Source organism: Zingiber officinale, chromosome 5B, assembly GCF_018446385.1.
Source record: "Zingiber officinale cultivar Zhangliang chromosome 5B, Zo_v1.1, whole genome shotgun sequence".
NCBI lineage: Eukaryota > Viridiplantae > Streptophyta > Magnoliopsida > Zingiberales > Zingiberaceae > Zingiber > Zingiber officinale.
The window spans coordinates 53,532,003-53,538,320 of record NC_055995.1 but is presented as its reverse complement, the minus strand read 5'-3'; the positions used below and the strand labels follow the sequence as shown (position 1 = coordinate 53,538,320).

At 44.9% G+C, this 6,318-nt stretch overlaps 1 long non-coding RNA gene across 2 annotated transcripts; it reads right to left on the bottom strand.

The window, feature by feature from the left end:
- Positions 1-3,743: 3,743 nt before the first annotated feature.
- LOC121984406 lies at positions 3,744-6,318 on the bottom strand. Of its 2 annotated transcripts, XR_006112890.1 has the most exons (6): positions 5,615-6,318; positions 5,488-5,543; positions 5,287-5,396; positions 4,952-5,019; positions 4,065-4,117; positions 3,744-3,904 (listed from the first exon to the last, which is right to left on the bottom strand). It is a non-coding gene; the product is annotated as an uncharacterized LOC121984406 (long non-coding RNA). The 2 variants fall into 2 exon arrangements; XR_006112891.1 differs by lacking the exon at positions 4,065-4,117.

Below are 6,318 nucleotides of genomic sequence, written 5' to 3'. Positions count from 1 at the left end.
TCGGGCCTATTGATTTATCGAACTAAATCGCACCCTTTGATAAATCAAAGAAATGAATATTAAGTATATGTGCTTGTTATTATATCATGATTAAGAGCACACACTTCCATAATAACAAAGGTCTTGTTATTTTATTTAGTCAGTATAAAAAGAACTTTCCTTAAATGGTCCAGCTCAATACACTCTAAGTGTACTAGTATAATTTTATAGTCAAGATAAACTAATACCATATTACACTACGACTATTCCAATGGTTTGTTCCTATCCATCTTAGTCGTGAGCAACTGTTTATAATTTATAAAGAACTGATAACATGATCTTCTGTGTGTGAAACCACATACCATGTTATCTACAATATAAATTAATTGAACAATTACACTTAGCTTATAAATGTAGATATTTGACCAATGTGATTCTTTTTTTCTAAGTAAATGTTTATACAAAAATCTAGCCTTTTATTATACATTCCAACATTCTGAATATCAGATTCTTTGACTCTCAGCTAATGATCTCTAGACCGCAGATCAATATTAGAATATAGTGAGGTACCTCTGAGCTGATCAAACAAATCATCAATCCGCGGTAAGGGGTACTTATTTCTGATGGTCACTGTATTTAGCTGTCTGTAATCGATGCACAACCTCATAGTACCACCCTTTTTCTTGACGAATAGTACCGAAAAACCCCACGGAGAAACACTAGGGCGAATGAATCCCCTATCCAATAACTCCTGAAGTTGGACCTTTAGCTCATCCAACTCTTTTGGTGTCATACGATATGGAGCTTTCGATGCTGGCGCGGTCCCCGAAATCAGCTCAATAGCAAACTCCACTTGCCTCGGGGAGGCAATCCCGGTAACTCATCTGGAAATACATCGGGATACTCTCGGACCACTGGAACGTCTGAGAGCTGGGAACTACTGTTGTCGTCAGTATTGATCATAGACACAAGAAATCCCTGACAGTCATGTGACAACAGCTTCTGAGCCTGAATCACTGAAATGATCAATATGTCATCGTCCCTGATGCTAGTGAAATCCCACGAGGATTGGTTCAGAGGTCAGAATGTGACCACCCTCGTCTGGCAATCAACCGTGACATTATATGCAGACAACCAATCCATGCCAAGGATAATGTTGAACTCAATCATTTCCAGCACTAATAAATCAACCATAAGTATCATGTTGCCAAAATCTAATGGCAACCTCTGACCTCCTAAGTGACGTCCAATGAATCACTGGACGGTAGGGAGACGGTCAGTTGCTACAGTCCAAGAGTAGGTAGTCTACCTATGCCCCTCATAAAGGCACAGGAAATAAAAGAATATGAGCTACTAATATCTATCAGCATATCAGCGGATAATGCATAAAGTAAAATCATACCGCGGAAAATGAATTTGTCGGCCCGCTGTGCATCCTCTCTGGTAACCGCATAAATATGTCTAGTCTCTGCCGGTGGTGGAGGTGGTAGTGCTGCCAAAGGCTGCTCCGCTTGAGTCAAAACCTGCCACTGTGACGGTTTCGGGTACTGAGCCAGAGACAGATAGGTAGGCTGTGACTGATATTGGACCAGCAGCTGGGGCTGTGATTGGTACTGGTACTGGACCGGCTGATACTACCCCTAAGTCAGATACTGTGGTCCCGAAACAAAGCTTTGTGGTACTATGAGGGCACCGGAGTGCTCCTGCCCATACATGTCATATGCAGCTGATGCCAGAGGAGCTGTCCTCTATTGGCTATGCGAAGATTGGGCTCTCCGCCCTCCTCGATAAGCTCCTGTCTGACTGGGCTGTCCTCTATGACCAGACACTCCAAAAGCCATATGCTAAGCTTTCAGTGAACAATCCCGGCTCAGGTGCCCGAACAGTTTATAATAATAGCAAACCAACTGTCCCAGGGAACAGACTATGGTGATGTGGTCTCTGGACCCACATCTGGTGCAATGAGTGTCGCTGGTGGGTTGTTTCTGATTCTGCTGAGAAGACCGGGAATGTCCTGATGAAGATTGTCTGACTTCTGAGGCTGACCAGAAACTCCAGAAGTACCCTAACCTGGCCAACTGTGACCACTCTGTTGTTGTCTGGTCGCCTGTGGTGACTGGGTTTATCCTGATGTCTGACCTGCCTGCTTCCTTTTCCTATCTAGAAATGCTCTCTGCTGAGCTGACTCAATCATGAGGGCTCTATCCAACGTCTCTAAATAGGATGAACTCCTGAAATCAGCAAGCTTTACTTGCAGATGTCCATCTAGTCCCTGGATAAACTAGAGCATGCAGGATCTGTCCTCAGCAACTAATTCTGGACAAAACATGCCAACAGATTAAACTCAGCATTGTACTCTATAACGGTGTGATTGTTCTGCCGAAGGTTCAGAAAATCCAGTCGGCGAGTCGTCTGATATGCACGTGAAAAATATCAACTCTCGAAAGCCTTCCTGAATCTTGCCTAGGTGATATTCGGCTCGCCTATGATGGAACGCTGCGTATCCCACCAGATATCAGCCTTATCTCGTAAGTGGAAAGCAACCAGCTCTGCTTTCTCCCACTCGGAGCAAGCCATATAGAAGAAGGTCCGCTCCATAGTCTCTATCTAGGACTGGGCCACACTCGGATCGATCTCTCCACGGAATAGGATGAATCGACTCTGCTAGTGCTGGGATCCAGGCTCGTGCCGCGACTATATCAGTGTGAAGAGTAGGGACGGCTGTAGGAACTGGCAGAACCACTTCAGCTGGTACAACAAGTGGTATCGTTGCATAGGCCGGGGGAGGTATCCTCGGTGCTGCTGCATAGGCTGGGGCAGGTGCAGCTGGTGGCACTGCAGGGTCAACATAGGTGGGCGCGGCTGGAGGTACGGTGGGTGGTGGTACCGGAGGTAGAGCAACTGCTGCTGCTGGTGCGAGTCTTGGGTGTGCAGTAGGCACCAGTGGCGGTGGTGCCTGGTATGCCATAGGCACTAGTGGTGGTGGTACCGTAAATACGGTAGGAGTGGGTACGGTGGGTATGGTCGGGGTAAGTACCTCTGAAACCATCGAAGTTTGAGAGCCCGACGCACCCGTAGTACCATGAGGAGTCTGTCCCTGACCGACAGGCTCAACCCCAGCAGAAGTCTCTGGCGACTCTGCTGCCAGGGATTCCAACGTCCTCTTGCGTGGTCATCCTGCACCATGTCTTAGCACGGGAGCACGTGCACCTCGCCTCATATCTATCCAATTATAACGTAAATATTACTACAAGTAACAAAAATTATAAATTTACCTTTTATCTAATTGCTGTCTGGAAATGTTCCGCCGCTGTCCAATCCCCCTTTTTATAACCCCGGAATTCCGTACGAGAAAATCAACGGAAATCCATACAAATCCAAAATGGAATTCCAAAACACGAACATAACGAAAATCCGTACAAATCTGAAAATGCCCAGTTTGACTCGCAAACTTAGCTCTGATACTAAAAATATTATCACGCCCCAGGTAGTCCCTGCCAGAAGAAATTTCGATAACATCTCCCCTGTACGGGAGACAATATGAAACTTTACTACATAAATCCAGATACCTTGGCCAACACGGCCGGAACATATATATAACATAAAAGTACAATAAGAAAGCATCCACGCAGTTTAATATAACAACTATACTAAAGCAAAGATAAGGAAATCATCGCAAAAATCCTACTCAACTACACCCATAAAACACAAATCCGATATCTTACTCAACTACACCCATAAAACACAAATTACTAGCATACATCCAAACGAAAACCCATCGATAATAAGAGATCATACAAGATCCAAGTGCCAAAAGATACAAGTCTAAATAATATAGACAATAACAAAAACCAAAATGTGCAAACTCGTCACAACGCGAAGTGGTGGGGGGACTAGCAACTGAAACCTCCTGAACAGCCTCAACCTGAAAATAGTAATAACGGCGGTGAGTCCAACACTCAGTGGATACCTAGTTGACATGCATAGTAAATAATAATCAACAGAAATAAATATGCGTACAGTCTCCTGAATAAATATCATATGGAAAATAAAAAAAATTAAGGTAAAAGAGTATCTGTACTAACCCGGATCTTGATATAAGGAAAGCAAGGTTATAAGACCGAAGAGTATCATAGTCCTGTATGCATGTCAATCAAATGCATCCATTCAATATGCAGCAAAGAAAGTACAACAAACACAAGCAATAAATGCATCAATGTGTATGATGTCAATGACATATCCTGGTCACCCCTGACGTTAGTCAGCCATCTCACACACGATGGTGAGACCGAGTGGGTAGGGATGTGACAACCGTGCACTCTGTCGTCACTGCTCCTGATGAGTGACCGAGTGGACGGGATGCTGTTGGAGTACATCTATCCTCCTACCCCAAATCATAAGTGGGGGAGCGCAATGCTCTCATCTCCCTGAGGCAATCCAAAGGAGGGATCCCTACCGGCTACCACGTTACGTCACACTACCCATGAGCGGACAAACGGAGCCAAATAGAGCAACCTGCTGCAACACACCCTGCCTTAATAAAAACCACTAACCCATGAGTGGTTGTGTGTGCAGATCCATGTAACTGGCGATGTGCTCAATAATAATGGAGCTGCTGCCAATAGCTCAACATGCAATCATGCGTAATAATGCATGACACTAAGCAAAGAAATATCTTGATCCTATCTACCTACATAAAAATATGTACCAAATACGTGGATCAAATAATATGATCTAGGTACACAAGTCAGGTATGATATCTAACCAGTCCGATATATCATAAAGCATGGCATGTCACTACCTCTATAACATAAGTAGTAAATAGGGCATGAATGCTAAACAAGTAACAAACAAAACATGCTCAGAAAACAAATAGTGGCATGTCGATGCAGATATAAACATATTTAGTACTACTTGTTAAAATCTACTAAACATATCAACAAGACATATCAAAAGAGATAGGTCAAGGTACCTGCCTCCAATAGAAAGATCCAATCCGATCCAAATTCGACGTCGAGATGCTCGTCTCGTATCAAAGTCCTGTGTCATCAATATATATATTTTTTTATTTAGCTACAACTCAAATGAATATCTAAATATAATCCTTAAGAACAATTTAGGGGAAAATCCTAAACCATAAATCTCAACCTACCTAAATTAAATTTAACGGTTAATTAGGGTTAGTTATCTAATCCCCAATCAACCCATTAGATTAATTCTAAATCTAATCAATCTACACATGATCAACTAATTACAACATCCAATTCAAACCACGATCGACAACATAGATCAATTAGCTACCCTTACCTCACTTTACAGCCCCTGTTGATCCACAGTCAAAGAGCGTGTTTGTTGCTGGAAACAAGGTGAGCTGCTGGACATACCAGGAAAAACCACAGCTCTTGCTGGACACCTCCCTATTGCTCGGAGAAAAAAAAAATAGAGATAAGGTAATCAACCCAGAAATCTATTCCCTGTTACAATTTAGAAACAAATAGATTTCGTTACCTCTTCTCTTAATGTTCTCAGCCGAAGCAAGATTGCCACAGCTAATTCCAAAAACCCTATATCCAAATCCAATGAAACAACTAAGGAAGAATTTTCTTCCGGAATCAAACCAAGTCTACACACTTACCCTAAATCCTGATCTGCAAGCTTCTGTTGAAGATGGTGTCTCTGCCAACCTAGCTCCTTGAATCTGAACAGCGCACGGATGAGGCACAGTGAGGAGATGACAGTGAAGAATCGAGAAGAGGAAGGTCTGGTGGTGGCTGCTATGGTGCCTAGTCCGGCAGGGGGGAAACAGGGGTTGGTGTTCAGAACAACACTGCTAGAGCCTGAGAGAAGGAGATGCTGCCTCAAGGCCGATGGAAATCCAGCGGCTCAACCCTAGTGACGATGGCGTCCGTGGCTGTGGACAACTCCCTCGACGTCGGAAAGGGGCGCCGGCGACCGTGGACCCAGTCTAGGGCACGACCCAACAAACGCGGGTGCTCGGTTACGTCACTGACCTCCAAAGGAGGAGGAGGGCTCTGACGTCCGGTGGCGTCGGCTAGCGACGACGATCAGGTGGCAACGCGGGAAGAGAGGGGCAACGGCCAGATTGGGGGTCGGCGTCGGCGTCGGCTGTGGTGGTCGGCAGCAACACAGAGGGAAGAAGGGAGAGCGCTCGGTTTCCCCTTTGCCGAGGCTTTGTTCGCGTGGGAGGGAAGGAGAGGAAGATGATCAGGCTCGGGGAAGAGGAAGAGGAATAGGTGGACGGCACCGAGAGGAAGGGGAAGAGGCGTCGGGTTGGGGGAAGAATCGGGTGGAGAGGATTTAGGGCGCGAGTGAGAAGGA